Source organism: Saimiri boliviensis, chromosome 12, assembly GCF_048565385.1.
Source record: "Saimiri boliviensis isolate mSaiBol1 chromosome 12, mSaiBol1.pri, whole genome shotgun sequence".
Classification (NCBI taxonomy): Eukaryota; Metazoa; Chordata; class Mammalia; order Primates; family Cebidae; genus Saimiri; species Saimiri boliviensis.
The window spans coordinates 54,941,799-54,966,891 of record NC_133460.1 but is presented as its reverse complement, the minus strand read 5'-3'; the positions used below and the strand labels follow the sequence as shown (position 1 = coordinate 54,966,891).

Here is a 25,093-nt window from a genome sequence, read left to right as displayed (position 1 = left end):
TTGGAGGTGGGACCTGGTGGGAGGTGTTTGGGTCATAGGCTTAGTCCTGTCCTCGCAAAAGTGAGTGAGAGTCCTCATGAGATCTGGTGGTTTAAGTGTGTGGCACCCCCTCTACCTCTCTCTCTCTCTCTCTCTCTCTCTCTCTCTCTCTCACTCTCTCTCTCTCTCTCTCTCTCTGCTTTTGCCATGAACATGCTTGCTCCCACTTGACCTCCTGCCATAAGTAAAAGTTCCCTGAGGCCTCCCTAGAAGCCAAGCAGATGTCAGATGCCACACTTGTCCAGCCTGCAGAACCATGAGCCAATTAAACCTCTTTTCTTATAAGTTACCCAGTCTCTTGTTTAGAGCAAGGCAAGAATGGTCTAACACAATCCTAATTATAAAATACCAGGTTGTCCTCAAAAATACAATAACAGAGTAGTCTCAAAACTTTTATATTAAAAAATTCCAATCATGAAAATAGGAACACAAGTCACAAAATCTCTCTGGCTTTGTGCATGGGGAAAAGCGGAACTGCAGAAGAGCCGCATACAGAGGTTCATTAAGTAGAAACTGATGGTAATAGAGGCCGCGCAAGGCATCCCGCTTCCAGGAAGGTAACCCATCTAGAATCAGTGACCTCCAAAGTCCCTCTTGTCACAATCTCAGCTGCCCAAAACCTCAGAATCCTGACCCCTTTCCACGACCCCATCACCCACCAACACCCAAGTCCCATTCTACTCATGACTTGCGCTGGCCACCAGGCCAAATTCATTGCCCAACTCAGGTGCCTGAAAATGTCTACTCCATTGGCTTGATTCGGATCTTCTGTTCATCCCTCTCATTAAGTATCTCACTAACATATTCTAACCTCCAAGGTTCCTTCAGTGCCCTATGAAGCCAGAGGCTCCACATCTTAGAACAGCAGCACACATGAAGGACTCCTCTCAGGCAATGGTGGCCTGGCCTTCAAATTCCTTCAGGGACCTCTCGGACTAATACCTTTACATTCCCCGACCCTTACTCCAAGCCCCAGCTCACTAATTCACAGTACTTTAGAGCTAAAAGGAACCCTGTTCACTTCACACATGGGAACACACAAGTCTATGGAGGCTAGATCAGTTGACTCTGGCCTCGCAGAAAATCATCACCACACAAGCGCTGGAGAAGGCAAGGTCCTTGACTGTGTGGGTCTTCTGAAGAGCCTCTGGGAAGAGCATGGGTATAAGAGTCGTTGGGGCAGAAGGCAGGGTTTGCGGAGTACACTGTCTCACATCAGAGTTGTTTGCTTAGTATAGGCCCAGCCTTTGCCACCTGTCAGCCACCTGCACTTCCTCATCGGTCCTGCCTGAGGCTGGCCAGCATCACCACCATCAGTTCCTCTCAGAATCTGCCATGTAAACGCAGGGACCACCCATCTCATGCACAGGGAAAATGGCCTTCCCAACATTCAGTCTCAACCTCAGAAACTCAAACAGGCTGATACAAAGGACAAGCCATTTTAGAGGCCATCGATCTTCCCTACCTGCAAATGTGGGCTGCTGACAGCCCAAATTCTATGAATAGCTCCTGTCTGCAACAGTGAGCCCCCCAATCCAGAGCAAGCCCCAGGGCCCAGGCCACGGAATGGTAGCACACAGGTACTGACGCTCTGACCAGGATGCAGCAGGAAGGGAGAGAAGACGAGCCCTCAGCCAGGACTGGGAGGAAAATCGAACCCTTGAAAATTGCAAAGCAGAAGATGCCAAGAGAGATTCTTCACTGTCGCAGCTGCTTACTCTAGAAATCTCTCCTCATTTGGGGATGACATCGGCAGGCCTGATTTTTTGTCACCAGTCACTCTGCGCTTGCTTTAATTATGCAGCACACCAACAGAAATTTTCTTTCTGATCACATAAATCACATCGCTGTGACACCAGTCTCAATAGGCAGCACTAGAACAATGTGGTGAGAGCTATTGACTCCATCGCTCAAGTCCACAAGGTGTATCATTTAGCCAAGAGTGATAATTAGACGCAGAATATACTGAAAACTGTCAATATGCATGTCAATAGGAGAACCCCTAGCATCCAACACCCAGTGAATCAATGGTGTTTTTCAGCTATAAAATCAAGAAAATGATAGCTTTCAAATGAATGGTAGAAAGGAAACAGGAGCCTCCTTGGGGAGGGATAAAACAGCTCAATTTTCCCTTACTGAGTGCCTCTCCAACTACCTCACTCAATGGAAAAGGTCACAGAACATCACGGCAAAATATCTCTGAAACAAGATGTACAACAGCACTGGGACATGACACGCTGCCTGGGCACTCCACAAAGGCCTCGCTATCTTTGACCTGACAGGAGCGCCGAATGGGTCAACAGATGGCAGACCAGAACTGGAGCGGGAAGGAAAGAGTGATTGTGCTGCAGGGGAAAGAGATGTGTCCCACTCAGGCAGAAAACAGGCTGTGTGCAGGGGCTAGGGGTGGCTGTCTGAGCTAGACGTACAGGAAATGGGCACTTGGACTCCTTGCTCCCGAAAAGACAGCCTCTCGGCAACGCTCAATGATGTTTCACAATCAATGCAAGTATTAATAGACAATACTTCTGGCTAGCTTGCTAAGTGCCAGTCACTGCTCTAAGGACTCTGCAGGGTCAACTCAGTTCATCCTCATATGAATGTAATATGCAATGCAATAGTATGCCATAGGTAGCATTACTAACCCGTCTCACAAGTGAGGACACTGAAACACAGAGAGGTTAAGTAATTTGCCCAGTGGCACACAGCTAGTGACAGAGCCAGATTACATGCAGGTGGTCTGGATCCATGCTACTCTGACCCACAGTGCTGTGCCACCTCTTACAGTCACCCAGCAGCACTTGTTACCCCTGTCTCGTGTCGGTACCAAGAACAGGTAACTAGTGGACCTGGATAAAAGGCTGAATGATACTATGTGCTTCCTCATCTGATCATGAGACCTGTGAAATGTGTCACCATATTATGACCAAGTGACCTTACACACTCACTTGCAGCCTGAAAACCGCACCACCATCTTCATTTGACAGATAAGTAAATCAAGCCTTTGTGAGGTTTGGTAAAATGCCTCTGATCGTACAGCTTGTAGGGCTGAGGCTGGGCTGGAATGCAAATGGGTCCGGCTCTCAGGCTGTGCTCTCAAGCACTACACTCAACCGAAGGCTAGCGGGAGGCTCTGCACCTCGGGTGCCAGAACAGCCACCAGTACACTTGGTTAGTCCTCAGTACATGACAGGAAGATGGGAGGAAGGAGAGAGAGAAAGAGAGAAGAAATCAGAGAGTAAAGGAGCTAAGAAAAAATATATATATACACCCACACGCACACACACATGTATCAGGTCAAGACCACAAATAACTTCTCAGTAATTAACAAATCAAGAGAAGGTACACAAGTTTCTACTTCTGGTTTTAGTCCAGGACAGTATTTATTTAATTTATTATTTGTACTCCTTATAGAGGAACTCTTAAGACATTAAATTGGAAGAGGTTTTTTTTAAAAATCAAAAAAGCAGTAAATCTAATTTCAAATAATGTTTTTTAAGCACTTATTATGTGCCAGGTGCTGGGCTTTTCTCTTATTCAATAGTGTTTGTTTAATCTTCTTTGTTCTTGAAGCTATTGCAAAAAAAAAAAAAAAAAAAAAAAAAAAAAAAAAAAAAAAAAAAAAAAACCTTTCTGATGTGATAAAGGAACTCTATCAAAGATATTGCCTTCTGTAAAATAAACCAGCTGTCAGTCCAAGGACAGAATGGCAGCTTTATAATTAGCTAATCATTAATGGACATTAGCCAGATGACATTTGCAATGACTTACATAGCTAGGTATGTGGCTATAAGCACACACAAGTAAATCCTTTACCCAAAGCTTTATGCTAGACCTGCCTTCCTTACTCAAGTTTTTTCCCTATCGTGTGTGTGCATGTATGCAAGCGTGCATGTGTGTGTGTTTAGAGATAGGGTCTCTCTCTGTTGCCCAGTCTGAAGTACAGTGGCACAATTATGGCTCACTGCAGCCTCAACTTCCTGGGCTCCAGTTATCCTCCCACCTCAGTCTCTTCAGTAGCTAGGATCACAGGCACACGCCACCATATGTGGTTAAATTTTTTTAATTTTTTGTAGGAAGAGGGTCTTCCTGTGTTGCCCAAGCTGGTTTTGAACTCCTGAGCTCAAGCAGTCCTCCCACCTCAGCCTGCCTGTGCTGGGATTACAGGCATGAGGCACTGTGCTGAGCCTCATGTGTTTTTCTGTGTAGCAGGAGAGCCCTCAAGCTGTGTCCCCTGTCAAGGCAAAAAGGAGATTGGGAACACAGCTGCTTAGCCTAGGTGGGTAGCATAATACATAGCACATATGAGGCTCTCAACAGATCATTTTGACACAGATCAATCATCATTATCTCTTACCAGTTATCTGGTCTACCTGCTTCTTCTCTTGCCTTGCTAGATTCTAAGGCAAAAATTAGATGATATTTTTCCTCTAAGGAAACCATTTATGGCTTTCTATCTCTCACTCGGAGTAAATGCCAAAGTACAATGGCTTACAAGGACCCATGGATGTAAATTTCATTCCAACCCATGGGCCTCCTGCTTCCACCCAGCTCATTCATCACAGTCCTGCTCAGGGCTTCTCATTTGCTATTTCCTCCACCTGGAGAGCTCTTCCCTAGATCCTCCTGTGGGAAGCAGATGCATAAAGAGTCAAAAATTATCAACTCGGCCAGATGCAGTGGCTCATGCCTATAATCCCAACATTGTGAGGCCGAGGCAAACGGATCACAAGATCAGGAGACCAAGACCATCCTGCCTAACACGGTGAAATCCAGTGTGTACTAAAAATACAAAAATTAGCTGGGCTTGGTAGCACACGCCTGTAGTCCCAGCTACTCAGGAGGCTGAGGCAGAAGAATTGCTTGAACCAGGAAGGCGTAGGTTACAGTGAGCCAAGATCACCACTACACTCCAGCCTGGGCAACAGAGCGAGACTCCATCTCAAAAAAAAAAAAATTATAAACACTTGGAAAAATATAAACAACTAACAGAAGGCACTGGAAAGTTACCAAGAGCAGAAAGAAACTGAAGACAATCCAATGGCCTTGAAAGAAGAGAACCATATTGGGTGACACCTATGTTTAAATGGCTTTTCCCCTTGAGGCTGCTCCTGACTCTGCACTGGACAAAGGAGCCAGAACTCAAGAAAAAACTGCAGTCTCACTGCCTTGAAAAGCCAGAGGTCAGGGATGCCAAGTGGTTGGAGATGATGAAGGGAAATACCAGGACAGAGCGGGTGACGGAGGGAGGAAATTTACATACATCTCCTCACAAATCCTGGGCTTACCCCTGAACAGTAGATGCTTGAGGGAAGTCCAAGTAGTCTAACAGAAACAAACAGGTGAAAGGCTGAAAAAGCTACCAAATATTACATAAGGTATCCATCATAAACAAAGTCAGGGTCTGAAGTTTTAATTCCGACATGGTGAAGGGGCTTGGTAAAAATTTTGAGCTTTGCATCAAAACCCCTGAAGGAAGACACCTTAAAGTGCAGGTTATACCTTAGGACTACAATTTTACACTAAGACCAATTGCAAAATTGAAGCAGAGCTTCCCTAACAAAGTGTACAAACAAACTTTCCCAAGTTCAAGGTACTCAGCCAGTTTAGGTGCAAAATTTAATCTAGAACAGAAGTCTTAACTTTTCAGAGGAAGACAACAGAATTGAGAATCTCTGTAACATATTAACACAATGAAAAATACTAGACATACAAAGAAACATAAAAATGAGACTCATAGTCAAAAGAAAAACCAGGCATCAGAAACAGATTCTTAGATAACCCAAATGTTTGAATAAGAAAACAAGGACTTTAAAAAAGTTATAAATATTTTCAAGAACTTCAAGTAAGGCAAGTCATGATAGGGGAATATCAACAGAAAATTTTAAACTATAAAAAAGCATCAAACAAAATTCTTAATTGAAAAGTAAAATATTTGAAGTTAAAAATTCACTGAATAGTCTTAAAAGCAAATGGAAATGTCAAGGGGGAGAAAAAGGACCATTCAACTTGAAGAAAGATCAACAATACTTGAAGATAAGTCAAAATATTTATACAATCTGAAGAATTGAGAGGAGAAAAAAGATTAAAACAAAATAACAGAGCCACAGTCAAATATAGAACAATATAAAGTTAGTGATCTATGTGTAATCGGGGTAAGAAGAACAAGGCAAAAGCAGTATTTGAACAAATAATGGTCAAAACTTCCTCTCAATTTGGGAAGAAAACAACATGCCAATGAAAACATTTTCATAAACTCCATTGAGATGGGCAGATCACTTGAGGCAAGGAGTTCAAGACCAGGCTGGCCAACATGATGAAACCCCATTTCTACTAAAAATACAAAAACAAAATAAAAATATCCAGGCATAGTAACTCACACCTGTGATCCCAGCTACTGGGGAGGCTGTGGCAGAAGAATCACTTGAACCCAGGAGGTGGAGGTTGCAGTGAGCAAGGTTGTACCACTGCATGCCAGCCTGGGTGACAGAGCAAGATCCTGTCTCAAAAATAAAAAATAAAAAAAGTTTTTTATAAATTAAAGCAGAGTAAATACACAGAAAGCCACAACAAGGCTCTGAAAACCAAAGATAAAAAGGAAATTTTAAAAATATCCAGAGGACAAAGACACATATTCAAGGGACAAAATAATTGATGATTAGAAACAATTGATGTCAAAAGTTAATTAAAAATATCTTTAAAGCACTGAAAATAAACTATCAATACAGATTCCCATGTGCAACAAAAATATCTTTCAAAAATGAAGGAAAAATAATTGTTTTTCATGTTATAAACACCAAGAAAATTCATTGTCAGCAGACCTTCACTACCCTAAATCATGCTTCCCTTAACACTGAACGGAAGTGTTCCTTTATGGAAACTTGGATAAACAGAAAGAATAAAGAGTATTTGAAAGGGCAAATATTTATCTAAAAATTATATAAAAAATTATCATTTTTCTTAATCCTTTAAAATATAAACTGAGAGTTTAATACAAACATTGTAACGATGCATCACAGAGTCTATTCTGTAGATGCAAAATGTATGATAAAATATACACCAAAAAAATGAGGGAAGGTAAACATACTCAAATTAAACTGGTTGCAAGGTTGATACATTATATGAAGTTATACAATATCATCTGAGTAGACTGAAAAATTAGCAAAAATACTAAATAGAAAATAGCTAAAAACTCGTAAGAGAAATTAAAATATAATACTAAATAGTATTCAATTTATTCCAAAAAAGGCAAAAAGAAGAACAGAAAACCTAAAAACAGATGGAATAGGAAATTTAAGCCCAAATTTAATAGGTGTATGAAATGCAAATGGCTGAACACTATGATTAAAGTGAAAAGATCATCAGACTGAATAAAATACCAAGATCCAACTGAATGCAATCTACAAGGATGCATTTAAAATATAAATACTAAATTAGGTTGAAAATAACAGAATATATATATATATATATACACACACACACACATATATATATACACACATATATATATACTGTAAAATAAAGTGAGCATAAAAAAGCTGTTATGGCTACACTGATTTGGACAAAGTAAGCTTCAAGACAGAGACTATGATCAGAGGTTTAAATATGGTGATTCATGATAATAATCAGGAAGACATACAAATCATAAATATCTCTGCACTTAAATACAAAGTTTCAGGCTAGGCGTGGTGGCTCATGCCTGTAATTCCAGCACTTTGGGAGGCCGAGGCAGGCAGATTATGAGGTCAGGAGTTCAAGACCAGACTGGCCAACATGATAAAACACCATCCCTACTAAAAAAAATACAAAAAAATTAGCTGGGCAGGGTGGCTCGTGCCTGTAATCCCACCTACTTGGGAGGCTGAGGTAGGAGAATTGCTTGAACCAGGACCCTGCAGGTGGAGGTTGCAGTAAGCTGAGATTGTGCCACTGCACTCCAGCCTGGGCTACACAGTAAGACTTCATCACACACACACACAAAAATACAAAGTTTCAAAACAGATGACAAAAAAAGTTAGACAGAGCTAAAAGAAAAAATTTATAAATCAACAACTGTGGTTAAAGAATAAACATGCCTCTCTCAGAACTCACAAAATCTCTTAATGAAACAAAATCTGGTACAGATACTGTAGATGTGAACATACTACTGAATAAATTAATCTAATTGATATTTTTAGAACACCATATCTGAAACACACTTTCAAGTACACATGGCATATTCATAAACATAGACTATATGCTGCAATGATAATTAAAATAAGTCCTAATATCTAAATATTAAATTCTTTTTGATTTTTTAAATTGATAACCACTTTACATATTCATGGAGCACATAATGATGGTTCAAGACATATCATGTACACAGTGATCAGGTCAAAATCAACAATAGAATAAAGTTAGAACTTGACAAGATATCTAGAAAACACAAATTATTGAAAATTAAACAATATATTTCTAAAACATCAGTGATATAAAAATAAATCACAAGAAAATGTTTAAAATGTTTTTAATATTATATTAATAAAAACACAACATAGCATAATCCACGGATGCAGCTCAAGTGATGGGGAAAAATTTATAGCTTTAAATGCTTACACTAGAAAATGTGAAAAGCTTTAAATTGTGATATTAGTTTTCATATTAACAAGCTAGAAAAACAGCAAAGTAAGTAAAAAGAAGAAAAATCAATGAAATAAAAAATTGGACTAACAATAGAAAAAAATAACAAAGCCAAAAGCTGGTTCTTTTGAAAAATTAATAATATTGATAAACCCAGGAGATAAATCTTCATGACCTTGTCAGAGATTTCTTCTACATAACACCAAAAGCATTATCTATAAAAGCAAAAAATGGATAAATTGGACTTTGCCAATGTTAAAAACTTTTGCACCTCAAAACATACCACTATAAAAAATGAAAAGATAAGCCACAGACTAAGAGAAAATATCTGCAAATTATATACTGTACTTTATAAATGAATTGTATCTGCAAAAATGCAAGGAACACTTGTAACTCAGTAATAAAAAGACAAATAATTCCATTTTTAAAAGGGGCAAAGGATCTGAATGTTTCTTGAGAAAAGATATATGAGTAGCCAATTAGCACATAGAAATGTTCTTATCATTAGTCATTAGAAAAATGCAAATTAAAACCACAGTGAAATATACTGTCACATGCACCAGAATGGCTAAACTAAATAATATAGTCAATAACAAATATTGGGGGAATGTGGAGAAATTGGAACTTTCATAGACTGATGGCATAAATGTGAAATAAAGTCATTTTAGAATTCAGTCTAGCATTTTTTTGAAAAGTTAAACAAATTTACATACAGCTCAGCATTTGACTGCAAGGTAAATGTATGTATCCCAATGAAGTGAAATATATGTCAATACAAGACGTATATGTGAATATTTATGGCAGCATTATTCATCAACAACTGACAAATGAACAAACTTAATGTGCTATATCCATGCAATAAGACACTATGAAGCAATAAAAATAAACAGAATATTGTTACATTCCACAAAATGGATGACCCTCAAAAACATTATGCTAAATGAAAGAAGCCAGACACACAAGACCATATATTGCATTATTTCATTTGTATGGAATGTCTAGAAAAAGCAAATCAATTGGAACAGTAACTTGTTTTGGTTATCTAGAGTTGGGGGTAAGAACAGAGAATGACAGCAAATGGACATAAGGGATTTTAAGGGTGAAAGAAATATTCTAATATTTAATTGTGGTAATATTTCTACAACTATATGATTTTATTTTTTTTAAAAATCACTGAACAACATAATTAAAATAATTTTAAGTCATGCAAATTGTGCCTCAAATAAGGCTGCTAAAAATAGTCGACCCCTAGCAAGACTAGTTAAGAGAAAAAAATTCTTAAATCACAATTCAGAAAATTTTTTAAAAAAAGAGCTATCATGGCCTTAAAAAGATAATATGGGAACACTATAAATAATTCTATGCCAGTATATTCAAACATTTAGGTAAACAAATTTCTTGAAAAATTAGCTTAACAAAACTGACACAAGAAGAAATAGAAAATTTCAGTAACCCTATAATTATTGAAGAAATTAAAGTTATAATAATTTTTAAAACCTGATACAAAGAAAATTGACAGGCCCAAAGGGTTTCATTGATGAATTCTACCAAAAACTTGAGAAAAAGAAAAATATCAAAATTACACAAACTCTTTCAGAGCACAGAGGAAGAAGGAATACTTTCCAATTCATCTTGAGGCCAGTTATATTTAAATCTTACAAAGATACTACAAGAAAAGAAAATTACCACAGATTTTTATCATGAATAGAGACTAAAAAGTCCTTAACAAAATATTATCAAATTAGCTGGGTGTGGTGGCTCATTCCTGTAATCCCAGCACTTTGGGAGGCTGAGGCAGGTAGATCATTTGAGGTCAGGAGTTAGAGACAAGCCTGGCCAATATGGCAAAACCTCGTCTGTACTAAAAATACAAAAATTAGTCAGGCGTAGTGGCAAGTGCTTGTAATCCCAGCTACTCAGGAAGCTGAGGCAGGAGAATCACTTGGACCCAGGAGGCAAAGGTTACAGCGAACCAAGATCATGCCACTGAACTCCAGCCTGGGCGACAAGAGCAAAACTCCATCTCAAAAAAAAAAAAAAAAAATCAAATTGTATCTAAAAATATAGAAGAAGGATAAAGCATGATGACCAAGTAAAGCTCATCTCAAACCTGCACAGCAAGTTTAACATTTGAAAATCAACAAATTGCTTTTACCATATTATTAATAACAGAACAAAGGAGAAAATCTATATAATCAATAGAAGCTGGAAAAGCATCAGACAAAAGTCAATACCCATTCATGATAAACTAGGAACACAAGGGAACTTCCTCAATATGACAAAAGACATGTAAGAACATCTACACCCAAGATAATACATATGGCAAAATAGTAAAATCTTTCCTTCTAATACTGAGAACAAGGCAAAGATGTCTGTTCTCACCCCTTCAATTCATCATTGTACTGGAAGCTCTGGCCAGGACAATAAGACAAGACCAAGAAAAAATACATAAAATTGGGAAGTAAGAAGTAAACTTTTGATTCCTAGACAGTGTTATAGCTTACACAGAACCTCCTGATGAAGTTAAAAACCAAAACCAGAAGTAGTAAGTGACTTTAGCAAGGTTACTAGATACAAAGTTAATACACAAAAATAATTATTGCTATGTACCAGAAGCAAAGAACTGGAAAATGAATTCTTTAAAAATTTCATTTATAATAGCATCAAAAACATAAAGTAATGATAAAAGTAAAGTTATATGAGATCACCACTAAAAAACTACAAAACACCTGAATACATGGAAATATTTATGTAAATATTAAATAATATTTAATATAGCTGGGACTACAGGTGCACGCTACCATGCCCAGCTAACTTTTGTGTTTTCAGTAGAGATGGGGTTTCATCATGTTGGTCAGACTGGTCTCAAACTCCTGACCATGTGATTAAATAATATTTACATAAATGTATTACATCTTTCCACGTATTCAGGTGTTTAAAGACTTAATATTAAGATATCAACATTCCCCAATTTAATAGAGTCGATACAATCCCAATCAAAACCCCACAGGATTTTTTTTTTTTTTTTTTTTTTTTTTGAGACGGAGTTTTGCTCTTGTTACCCAGGCTGGAGTGCAAAGGCGCGATCTCGGCTCACCGCAACCTCCGCCTCCTGGGTTCAGGCAATTCTCCTGCCTCAGCCTCCTGAGTAGCTGGGATTACAGGCACGTGCTACCATGCCCAGCTAATTTTTTGTATTTTTAGTAGAGACGGGGTTTCACCATATTGACCAGGATGGTCTCGATCTCTTGACCTCGTGATCCACCCGCCTCGGCCTCCCAAAGTGCTGGGATTATAGGCTTGAGCCACTGCGCCCGGCCCCCACAGGTTTTTTTTAATTGACAAGGTGTTTCTCAATTTATATGGAAACCCAAAGGACCTAGAACAGAAAAAAGACACTTGAAAAGAAATACAAATTCAGAAAACTCATGCTTCTTGATTTCAATGTTTACTATAAAGCTACAGTAATTGAGACAGTGTGGTGGGTAGAAAAATGTTAGTAGAACAGAGCAGATAACGCAATAATAGACCCACACATTCATGGCCAATTGATTTTTGATGAAGTTTCCAAAATAATTGAATGGGGGAAGTACAGTTGAAAACAGTAAATGGGGCTGAAACAACTAGATACACATGTGGAAAAACAATGAATCTCAATTCTTTTTCTTTTCTTTCTTTCTTTATTTTTGTTGTTGTTGTTGGAAACAGGGTCTCACTCAGTCACGTAGGCTAGAGTGCAGTGGTGCCATCACAGCTCACTGCAACCTCTGCCTCCTGATTTCAAGAGATTCTACTGCCTCAGCCTCCCTAGTAGCTGGGACTACAGGTGCATGCTACCATGACCAGCTCACTTTTGTATTTTTAGTAGAGATGGGGTTTCACCATGTTGGTCAGACTGGTCTCAAACTCCTGACCTCATGATCTGCCCACCTCAGCTTCCCAAAGTACTGGAATTACAGGTGTGAGCCACTGCACCCAGCCAGAATCTCAATTCTTAACTCTCCTATATGAGAATTAATTCAACATGGATCAAAGACCTAAACATAAAAGCCAAAACTCAAGCTAATAAAACAAAATACAGAATATCTCACAACCTCTAGGAAGGCAAAGATTTCTTAGGATACACAAAGCAGGATTTTTATCAACAATAAGAGCAACAAAAAGCATAAATACTTTTGTTTTTTAACAAAAAAAGATAAATAGGTATTTATCAAAATGAAATATTCTGCTTATCAAAAGGCACCATTAAAAAGGGGGAGGGTTGGGAAGGATAACATGAGGAGAAATGCCAGAGATAGTATGCACCTAAAGTAAAATAAATAAACTTTAAAAATAAATAAATAAAAATAAATAAATAAAAAGAATTTTCAAAAAGTGAAAGGGCAACTCAAAAACTGGAAGAAAAATTTGAAATAAATAAATATAGATACAGATGTAAATATGTAGATATCTGGAAAAGGATTTATGACCAGAAATCAATTTTTTTAAATGAGCAAAATACTTGAACAGTCCATTTACAAAAGTTGATACACAAATGGCAGTAAACTCCTGAAAATACATTTAAGCATCATTAGTCATCAGAAAGACACACATTAAAGCCACAGCTGCAATACTGTTTCATCCCCAATAGAATAAATATAGTCAAAAGTCTGACAACACTAACTGTTGGAGAGGATGTCGAGTAGCTGGAACACTCAAATATTCCTGGTGGAAGTGTGAATGGTACAATCACAATGAAAAGCTGTTTGCCAGTTTTCATAAATTTAAACCTACAGCTACCCATCCACTCCAGGTCCTAGCAGTTATACTCCTAGCTATTTATCCAAGAGAAATAAAAATCTAGATCTACACAGATTTTCCATGAATGTTCATAGCAGCTTTATCCATAATGACCAAAAACTATAAATAGTCCAAATTCCCATCAACAAGAAAATGAATAAATTATTATAGTCACAAAATAGAATAGTTTTATAATTCAAAATAAAGCATATAATTATGTATATATTTATTAAACATCATACAACATCATTTATAAACATCATTGAATAACACACATAAGACCTGTGCATTTCACTGTATGTAAATTTTGCCTGTATTTAAAAAGAAAAGCTAATTAGGCAAAGTATCAGTCAGGAATAGCTTGATTATGCTGTGGTAACAAATAGCCCCCAAACCACAGTGACTTAAGTAGGAGTCAGCCTGCTGGTCAACTGCAGCCTACTGCCTGCTTGTATAAATAAATGTTGATTGGAACACAGCCATGCCCATGTGTGTGTGTATTTCCTATGGCTGTTTTCCCACTACAAGGACAGAGTTGAGGACTTGTGACAGAGACTGTATGGTCCATAAACTAAAAGCCTAAAATATCTTATATCTGGCCCTTTACAAAAAAAGTGTGCTAACCCCTTGCTTAAAAACTGTAATGGTTTATTTCTCACTCCTGCTCCATGTTAATCAAGAGTCAGTCGGGAGTTGTGCTCCATGTCATCTGCACTGCAGGACCTGGCTGATGGAGCCAACTCTATCTGGAATGATACTAGTCGCTGTGACAGAGGGAAAAGAGCAGCCTCTGAAAGCTCTTTCAGCAACAACTCGGTGATATGGTTCCAAAGTAACATATCACTTTTCTTACAACTCTTGGACCAGAATTATTCATGTGACCCCATTCACACAAGGGGACCAGAAAATACAATCCTACCATTTGTTTATACATGTGCCTGGAAGTAGAGAACTGGGATATTTGCCAAACAGTCCTAATGACTACCACAATTAAACTGAGAATCAATCAGTCCAGGTGTTCATTTCCAACAAACATGCATAACCCTGCTGAAATATTGCCCTACTGGGTAGAAGTCTGAATCATAAAAATTCCAAAAGTTGCCCCTAACCCTTCCCTTCAGCTCCCCTCTCACTTGTTAGAGCACCCCAACACACCACTTCCCTAATGGATCTAGACTGAAACTCTGACTAAGTATCACTTTCACAGTGAATATCCTTCAACGGGGCCTTCCTGTCCTCAAGAAAAAGTCAAGCCTCTGTGACCAGACTCTGCCAGTTACCGCAGCCTCTTCTCTCTCTGCTACCAGCTCAATTGTGTCAGGCTGTAATAAGTACAGCTTATAAAGAGTTGGGCACACCCTACTGTTTCTGAATGCTATCCCTTTGCTCCTGTGGTTTTCCCTGTGTGGAATACTCTCGCCTGTTATTTTCACCCATTAAGACTCAGGACAGTCATTCTCTTATCCACAGAGCTTTCTGTGACCACCAGTCTGCTATTGCACCAGATCCAAACTATCAAACTACCCCAACCACTGCTATTGGACCAGGACCAAAGTACCAAGTCACAGGACTTTGCCCCATCAGGTTAAATGACTGCATTTATATATACAAGTTAGTACAGCACTCACCAGGTGCCAGGCAGTTTTCTAAGCACTTTTCATATATCAACTCATTTAGTCCTCATAACAACCTACAAGCAGATATTATTACTATTTTTTTATTTTACAGATAAGGACACAGAGACATCTGAACACTAATTAATTTGTATAAGGTCCCGCAAGTGATGCAGAGTTGGGCTACAACCCCAGGCTGGCTGGTGGGCTCTGAGGCATTCTCTTAAATCACCCTGCCGTTAACTCCCATAGGCACACAGGTCTGTCTCCCATTGGGAATGTAAGGTGTTCAATGGTTAAAAAAATACATGAGTACCTCATTTCTTTCTGTAACCCCAAGGCCTGGAACATAGTCATTTAAGCAACAGCAGCTGTTCAACTAGGGTTAGTTCAGATAAAATAAATTAGACCCTGGAATCCCAAAATCAACTTTTCAACTAAACAAAGTCCTCTTGATGAGTGACATTTAGGAAGTGGTCAGATCATTACCATATACACCTTTTTCCTGAATCCCAGTCCTTCCTTCAGTGCTGATGGCAAACCTGGTAATGGAGAGGCAAGAAGGGCCTGAATTATTAGAAAGATCCTTAGACAATGAGCTACTATAAGTTGGAGCAAGCATAAACAATCATTGTGGAATGTTTAGAAAATCCTGAATAACCGGAAATGTGAGAATTTGACTTCTCTGTGGAGAAAACAGCACAAAGCTTTCTTAAAAGTTTTTCTCCCTCACATAATTATGCTTTAAATTGTTAATAGCTGTAATTATGGAAGATGGCATTGTTGTGCTTGTAATTTTTCCTATTCCCCTTGGTATTTATTGATGATAAATAGCTTTATTAAAAAATAATGATAATTACCTTGTTTCGTTGTATATCAATATAATTTCAGTTTTTCTTTATTACTGCTTATGGAATTTTATGGATTGCCAACATTTAGCTCTTTTATTGGTTTATATTCTCTTGATGTTATAACAAGGGGGTAGAATTAACAATAATTTTATCCCTTCATTTTCTGACCCCCAACCCCACCCAACTCCTTTAAGAAAGGACTCTAGTGCACTATTCACATGCTGCTACAGGAGGGTATAATTGTTACTACTACAGAATTAGAAAAATTAGTTGCATACCCAAAAAATCTCCTCTCCTATAGGAGTGGAGAGTTTTTGGTTGGGTTTGCAGCTGATTGCATACTCAAGGGCCAGCGCCTCCCCGAATGGTGGAAAGTGGGATGCTCCATCCCCACACTGCACTGCACAGAATTAGCATCCACAGCTTGGAATGAAGCCCCTTCTGCTGAGATCAGAGTTTTAAACCTGTTACATTAACTGCCAGAGGATCAAATAGGCAAACAGTTTATCTCAGTGTTTCTCAGAAGAAAACCCCCATTTTAAGAAATATTTGCAAGAACCACTACAACAAAAGTCACCTTCTCCACAGAGGATCTCACAGTTCTTAGACAGCTCCTGCCCCAAAATAATTTCCCTTGGACCTGGTTTGAATTTTCTGTGGAGACTCAGCCCTTGAAATGCTCAGAAGACTACATATCTCTTTGTTTATCAACAGCCCTCCACTGGGGAATAGACTGTTTCATGTTCTCCACAAAACATATGCCAAATCAGATCAATCGCCCAAATATAAGTTGTCCATGATTCTTTGAAAACTGCATTTGGTTTTCATAAGAAAGTGAAGCCCAAGCCTCAAACCAAGAAGAGAAGCAGCATCAGCTCTTGTGATACTTTACGTTTACATCATACAGTTAGGAAGGCCAGGAGTATAAGGAAAAGAACATCACCTTTGGACTCAGACCTCATCTGTCCAACCTGGGGTCATGTTCTTAGCTTCTTTGAATCTCACCTCTCTTTCCACAAGAACGATGTTAGCAACATCTGCAATTCAGGTTTGTTGCAAGTACTCAATGGGTTAAATGTCTAGCACACAATTGTTTACTTTATATCATCTCATTTTCCTTTCTTCTAGACCAGTAGTTCTCGACTGGGAGTGATTCTGCCCTCCACCCAGAGACATTTAGCAGGGTCTGGAGACATTTTTCATGAACATAACTTGCAGAGGGCCATGCAACTGGCACCTAGTGGGTCACCAAGGACGCGGCTCAGAGCCCTACAATGCACAGGACGGCCCCACAACACAGAATTATCCAGCCAAAAATATCAATAGGGCCAAGCTTAAGAAAACTTGTCCTAGACTAATGTTAAAATAATTCTTTCATTCTGTTTCTTCTCCATAGCTTCTGCCTCTTTTAAGGAGCAAAGATTGACTGAAAATCTACCTGTTCAAAGCTCTGTGCTAGGCATATCCTTAACCATCTCATATATTTGGTTGCCTGCTGCCATTTTCCCAGAGCAACTCGTGTCTTCAATTATTGTCCATCCCTATGAATATCAAGCCTCGGCTTCTCTTTTCTTCTTTATGCTGCTCTCAGAGGTCCTGAAATCACACACGCTGTGTATCAGCGCAAAGACCCGTATTAATCAACAATTCCAAATATAGCAACAGCAGTTTGAAAATCAAAGAATGGGCCTTAGGGACATCAATATTTGCATGTTCATAATAAATACTTAACTACACATCTGTGCAATGTTCAATATAGTTGGGAGAGAAAAAGAACATTTATGTTGATTTCTGTCAAGTTCCACAACTAAACATCTGATGTGCCAAATAAATGTAACTGAAGAGTCATAAAGATGATTTTAAATATATTTGTAATATGCACTTATGAATCAGACATTCCTGGTTTACTCAGGGATTTTTATAACCATCAATTAGCTTACACACCTACCCCTGGGGTCAGTGAAACGAATAATTTTCCAGTTTGTACATTAAACGTCCACTGCTTTCCTGTATGAATCTGCTCATCTCTGCAACTCATACTGACCCTACATGTAACGCTAAAGGTCCAGTTTCATTTTTCATTCTTCTCATTGTATGTTGTACACATGTGTATCTTTCTATGAGCAGAAGCCCCTGCTAACTATTTATTGTGGGTTTACAACCTGCCAGGCTCTGCTGTAAGTGCTATGTAGTGGCAATCTCATTTCATTGTCACAAAACCCTACAGAGGCAGATGGCATACCCCACTCACATTTTACAGGGGAAAAAAAATGGAGACTTACAGAGGTTAAGTAAGTTGGCCAAAGTCACACAGCTAAAAGTGTCTGAATGAGTGTTCACACCCTGGGTGTCTGATTCCAAAATCCATGCTCATCACCACTAAACTACATTAGGAGGAAACAGACCAGACACCTGGTAAGTGTTCTTTATAAAGAGTTAAGCAGAGGGCACATACCCTTTGACCTACAAATCTACTCCAAAGAAGCCATTGTCCACAAATGCCAGTTCATGTGCAGAAACAAATACAAAAATATGTTGACTGTTGCATAATTTGAAAAGAAGATAAGAGTTAACAACCTAACCAAGGGAAGCAGATCCAGTCTATGGATACAAAGTGGGGAGAATGTAACAAAGAGTGTTTTCTTATCCATTATCACTTTCCCTTCTTCATTAGTAAAAAGACTGTGGTTTTATTCTGTGTGGCAATGCACCAGGTTAAAGACTACATTCACTCCCCTGTCCAACAGCCAGGAACAGCTATATCTCATGCCTATAATCTAAGCACTTTGGAGGCCAAGGCAGGTCAATCACCTAAGGTCAGGAGTTCAAGACCAGCCTGCCCAACATGGTGAAACCCCGTCTATAAATAAGTAAATAAGTAAATAAGTAAATAAATAAATAAATAAAATAACTCTCTCTTCTACCAGTTTCTGTTGTGTAAATTCTTTTGCTATGGCCAATTTCAAGCCACCAAACTCAAGTCAATGGCTTACAAAAACTTCAGCAAATATAACAACTGGCTTTCATAACCTAGGGTGAGCTGGCTTTAGCACATGACTGGCTAGTGCTGAGCAATGTAAACAAATTAGTCCCTGCATAAAAATGGGATGGACAACTAGCTGGCTCCTGCTTTTTCTTTCCCTCTCCCCTTCTTCCTCCTTCCCACTTAAAACTTGGATGATATGACCAGAACTCCAGCAGTTACCTTATATCATGAAGTATCTTAGAAAATGAAAGCCACAGCTAAGGATGGTGATACAGACAAACAGAAGAAGCCTTGTGTCTGTTGACCCCAGGAAGTTAACACAAGAGGCTTGATCTGCTCCCTTTTGTAAAAGAAACTAAAACTCCCATTTTAAGCCACTGTTGTTTTGATTTTCTTTTTCTTTTTTTTTTTTTTAAGACAGGATCTCACTCTGTAGCCTAGGCTGGAATGCAATGTCATAATCTTGGCTCACTGCAACCTCCACCTCCCTAGTTCAAGCAATTCTTCTACCTCTGCCTCCTAAGTAGCTGAGACTGCATGTACACATCACCATGCCTGTCTAATTTTTGTATTTTTGGGTGGAGACAGGGTTTCGCCATTTTGGCCAGGCTGGTCTTGAACTCCTGACCTCAAGTGATCTGCCCACCTCAGCTTCCTAAAGTGCTGGGATTATAGGCATGAGCCACTGTGCCCAGCCATGATTTTGGTTTTCTACTACACACTACTTAAAACAGAGACCTTCAGACTTTGCTTTACATCTCTATTACTTGTATCTGTTATAATAAAAATGTTTTATTCCAGTATTATTTACAAAATTTAAAAGGCAAAGAGGGTCAAGGGGTTGGGCCCTTGATTTTGGCAACAGTATCCACAAGTCATGAGGGTGGGGGATCTGGGGGAAACTAAGAGGAATGGCAGGTCTGACATACAAATCAACACCATGGTAAGTCCTGACAATGAAAGGGACAGACTGGAATCCAGCCAAGTTCACCAATTGCCAAAAAGATTTCTGTCCAAATAAGATTCAGGCGCCTCCTGAGATAAGCCTTCGGTGAAACATCCTATAGGTAATGCAGAGAGCACAGGATGTGCCGCCAGGCTGACGTCTCCAACCCAGGAAACACCCAGGAACCCTGACAATAGGGAGGGAAAGCAGCAGAACTCCAGCCCCCAACCCAGGCAGAAGGTGTCCCTGATTAAGGTGTCCCAATTAAGGGGACCCCAGAGATGATGGCAAAGAAATACAAAACAGAATATCAAACCACCACCAAGCATGGAGAAAATCCAGAAAGATGGAGACACTCAAAGCTGTAAACCCCAATGTACTATCAGAGAGAGCTGCAAACAGCAACCTGGTGGTGAAGTCCTTGGGGACAGCACAGACAAATCTAATGGGGGCTTCATGGTCACATTCCCCAAGGTGGTCATAAACACTACACTGAGAGTGACACACTGTAAAATCAATTGTGTAATTCTTCTGCCTTTTCTTACTCAAAATAACTGCCAAGTCCATTTAGGAGTCATCCTTATAGACCAGGTCAAGTCACCAAGCTTTTAGTACATCCTGTGTGCCCAAAAGTAGGGGGTGTACTAGGGAAGCGATATTAACCATAGGTTCCTATTCTTAAAGATGCCGTAACTTAAAAGGAAAATGAATTACACATAGATAAAAATATGGTTCTAGAGAACCACCATCTATGTTCAAGCATTGGATGTATATTCAAACTTAATGTTTATGAATTCAGAGAAGAAAAGCAAAATTCTTCCTGGAAAAGAAGAAAAACTGCACAGAGAATATGGTCAGGAAGACACAGGCCTTCAGCCAGGACCTGAAGAATAGACATCATTTGAGTCAGAAAAAAAAATCAGAAAGAATATATACCATATAGGAAAATGGCATGCAATTGGTACTAAACCAGCATATTCCCAAAGAACAATAAAAACAGTGAAGAGAAGAAAACTAGACAGGGGAAAGGATAATATCGCACAGTCATGAGTACTAATCTTGAAAAAGAAAAGTGGAGACTGCTCATTTTTCATTGAAAAATGCATCAATAAATATTATCTAGATACCAGTTAGGTACCTGAACCCTTGTTCTGGAGCCCCAAATACCCAACTGTTGGCTCCTGGACAATGGTGAGCCCTTAAAGGCTGAGCAATGGACTCCACCTACGCATCAGAATTGATGGAAACCCATGCTTTTCATACTGCCCAAAATGGGAAGCTGTTTTGAGGAGAAGCAGCCCAGATTTTTCTAGGCATCATCTGCTTACAACTGAAAAAAGTGATAACCGACTTGGGAGTAAAGAGGCTGCCCCTTGGGCTAAGATGTCTCTTTTCTAGTATTTCGCATGCAGTGAGATTGAGTCCACTGTGTGCCCCCATCACAATGTCTAGTGTGCCTTGAACACAGCATGTGCTCGATAAATATTTGTTTGTGAATTCTATTCATTATGTGAAAAGGCCCAAGCAGGGTCCAAGCTAGGGTTGGTCAGTTGTCCAATGAGCCAGAGAATTGTAACTTAAGGCTAAGTCCATGACATGTGTTCTCTGGGAGGTGGTGGCAGATTTTTCACGATGTTTGATAAAATCAAAGGCAGGGGTATTTAAAACAGAAAGCAGCTCTGGCTTTAAGTTAATGTTTCATAGCCAATAAAGAAGGCTAAATATCTATCGTTTTGATAGATTGCTGTAAATGAAACATTAGTGGGGCTCTTAAACACCTTGTTTCAAATCTTCATTATCTGAAATTAATCTTGAGCAGAATATCACACCCAATGTGGACTCCATTAAGTAGCCAGTTAGATAACACAGGCTATGCTTTAACTAATAAAGACGGAATTGGGAACGAAATCTAATAGCACAATTTTATGACCCCGGCAGCCCAAGAGCATTGCAAGCCAAAGTGGCAGAGAATGTTTTCCAGAAAATCTCAAATATAGCCATCATGTCCCGGGAAGAGGACAGCTTCACAGTCTCTTCTCAAAAACAGCCTAGTGACCATGCTCAGTGTCAGTGTAGCACACCACAGGGTGAAGATTGGCAAGGTCTTACATCTCCACCCTGGGCCCACCTAAGAGAGAGAGCTTTGCTGCCTCCTGACCCCTTCAAGGACTTCTACAGAATCATTAGTTTTGATGAAGGTTTATCTGGAATTATCTTCTGCCAACTTATCTCATTATGCAGAAGGAGACCAAAAGCTCAAAACAGAATAAATTCAGAGACAGGGAAAAAGAGGAACACAAAGTTTACATACAGGCAATTAGCTGAGCTAAAAGCAAGTTAAGGAAAACGAATGCAAATCTCTAAGAATGGAGAGAATGCAAATCTCCAATAATCTCCAGGAATCCACACAGTTGCATGCCACACTCATGTTACAGAGGCTGTTGCGTGTCCATGCCATGCACCCACAAACAGAGATTGACATGAACTTAACCGTTACAGAAGGCACATGGTGAATCTGGCTAGGGAAGACTATGTTCCTTTAACCTTCGCATTCAGCACAGAAAGTAAAGACTATTTACCCGAAAACCCTACAAAACCTACTTGCTACAATATGGATGCTTCTAGAATCATCCTAGCTCACATTCCTCCAGCAGGCAGGTTCCTCCAAAATGAAACATGTATTTCACTCCAGGATACCATTCTATATCTAAATGTTTCTTCCTTTGAAGATTCAACCCACTTGAATTTCAGCATTATTTACCTTTCTTAACCAGCTGATCATTCATAGTAATCATAGTCAACATGTACATACCAGGTACTCTTTTACATGCTTTGTTTTCTATATACTAACTCAATCATCCTAACAACACTGTGACATAACTACTATTACTATCCCCATTTTATAGGTGAGGAAACTGAAGCTGAGGAGGCAATTAGCTCTCTTACCTGCAGTCACATAGCAATTAAGTGGAAGAACTGAGGTCTGAACTGAGTCATCTGGCTCCACCAGTCCTGCTTTTAATCCCAACATGATATTGCATTGGTTTCACTTGTTCACTCCAGAGTTTAATAATATGAACCCAGACACATCATCTAGAATGTAATGGTAAAGAAAAACCAAGCATCCTTGGCCATATTTTTCTCTCATTCCTTCCACCTCATTCCCAATTTTCGGTATTTAGCAATTAGATATTTCTTCTGCCCCGCTGAAATACGTTTGTCACACAAACATGGCCATAAGATATTCTAGCAAATACAGAAGTGACCCAAACCAGGCAATGTATTGTTTATTTTGACCATGAGTGGATTTCCTTAATCTTGACATCTTGGCTGGTTTGGGGCATTTCGCTAGACTAAAAGAACGGGAGGAGATGAACATTTATTGAGCAGTTGCTCACCATGTACCAGGTAATAAGCCTGGTGTTACCACCTAGATTGCTGTTTCATACCAAAAGCAAACCCACTGAAGGTAACTAATGATATCCCATTTTTAGAGACAAAGATACAGACTCAAAAAGGTTAATACTTACATCATGGTCAAGGAGACTCACTTTGGAGGGATGGCAGGTGAATTCAAGCCAAAGCCTAATTTAAACCTGAGGCTATTTCTACAACAGCATGCTAGGTAGGAGATACCCTATCCTGTAAAACCAGAAACCATTCTCGGATTTATTTTATTTTATTTTTGCCTCTAAGCAGTAAGTCTTTACAGATTTACTGGTTGTTAAATGCTACTGACTCTAGCTAATTCCCAAATTAACTAGATTCCTTTTGGAGCTTGTAAAATGTGCTACACACTCAACTTCCGAATTTAGCATGCAAGATGATGACCACAGCAGTAAGAATGGTGCAACTTTCTCGTTAGAACAATGCACGCCTAAAAGCCTCCTTTTAATTTCTATCTTCTTTTATGAGGACTATGTGATCGAGGACACACCTAGGATACTGCATATTAATTTCAACACAGCTAATACCCAAAATGTCCCACCAATTTACTCTTCACTGACAATGTTAAAAGAAAATGATTTATGCAGATCAATCATCTCGCTCATCAAGTCCTACCCTGACAGCCAGCCTTCATCATCGCTATTTAAAAGGCACTGCTGACAGAAAAGACCGACTCTTTGATTAAGGGCCCTGTCTGGCTAACCTTTTATTTGAAGAATGATTGCTGCTGAGTGACAAATACTTTTCCATTCATTTCAAGGCAAAGATATTGACATTCAAATTCTTGATGGCTACACTGAGCAGATGCCACTGTTGGCAAGAGGCATGAGAGCAACAGCAGGTACTCCATGGCTCTGGGGGCAAGGGAAAAAGAATAAAACTGAAACACATGCATGCAGGCACTGGCTAACTAAAGGTTCTCAACTAGTGAAAGTTGTGGGTCTCTCAGCCAGATTCTCTTCCAACAGTCAGGAAAGGGCATCTGCTTGCAGTTTCGCCCCAGTCTCCTGCTCACAAGTGCCTAGCTTTATGTTGACCCTACTTAGAACTGCACAAGCAGCAAGGACTAGAAGTCAAAAGGAGCTCAGAACATGCCATTCCCAATCCGAGGGAAAAATGTCTCTCCATCCTGAATCACAGCATCCTAGCCGACCTCGGGCTGAACGTACCAGCCTCCTTTCTGCTTCACGGGATGTTAAGTGACTAAATATAAAGTGGAAGAATCCTGTGAAAAATCACCCACAAAAAAACAAAACAGAAAAATTCCATCCCATCTGCCAAAGAGAAAGAAGAAAAAATAATAATAAAAGGAAGAGGCAGGATTGACAAATAGGAAGATTGAGCAAAAAAGACAAACTGTGCTTATTTTAAAAAGGTGTTTTTTCTAATTCGTTTCAGGTGAATTTAGACCTTGGTCAGTATCACACTCACACACACAAACACTGCATTCATATTCTCACAGCAGGATTATTTTGCTTTTTTTTATTTCTTAAATGCAAAACGTTGCCTTAAAGGGAAGTGGGAAAATTACGGATTAAGGAAGGCTATTTGTGACAAAGACCTTCGCAAAGCCTCAAGATTAATCATTTTTAGGAACAAAATGAAAATACCTCAGCATGTCATCAACAATTCCTTTTAAATCTTGCCGAGATGCAATGTTGGGTCTCACATGCTTCACAAGGGAAAGGGTATCCGAAAAGCTGTAGCTGTGATCCTCGCACACGTTCCCCAGACAGGGAGAGGCAGGAGATAGCCAAGACGCAGCCAGAACCTTCTCCCCATCACGCCAGGGCCAAACAGCTGACCAGGGCTT

At 39.3% G+C, this 25,093-nt stretch overlaps 1 protein-coding gene and 1 long non-coding RNA gene across 4 annotated transcripts in view; both read right to left on the bottom strand.

Annotated features, from left to right (window-relative positions):
- Positions 1–25,093, bottom strand: part of LRMDA (leucine rich melanocyte differentiation associated) — a 1,103,079-nt gene that overhangs the window by 739,260 nt on the left and 338,726 nt on the right. The gene's annotated exons all lie outside the window — the stretch shown is intronic.
- LOC141580597 (uncharacterized) overlaps positions 3,754–25,093 on the bottom strand; it is a 51,893-nt gene continuing 30,553 nt past the window's right edge. The window contains exon 2 of the long non-coding RNA XR_012512848.1: positions 3,754–25,090. This is a non-coding gene — a long non-coding RNA (uncharacterized LOC141580597). The remainder of the gene's footprint in view (positions 25,091–25,093) is intronic.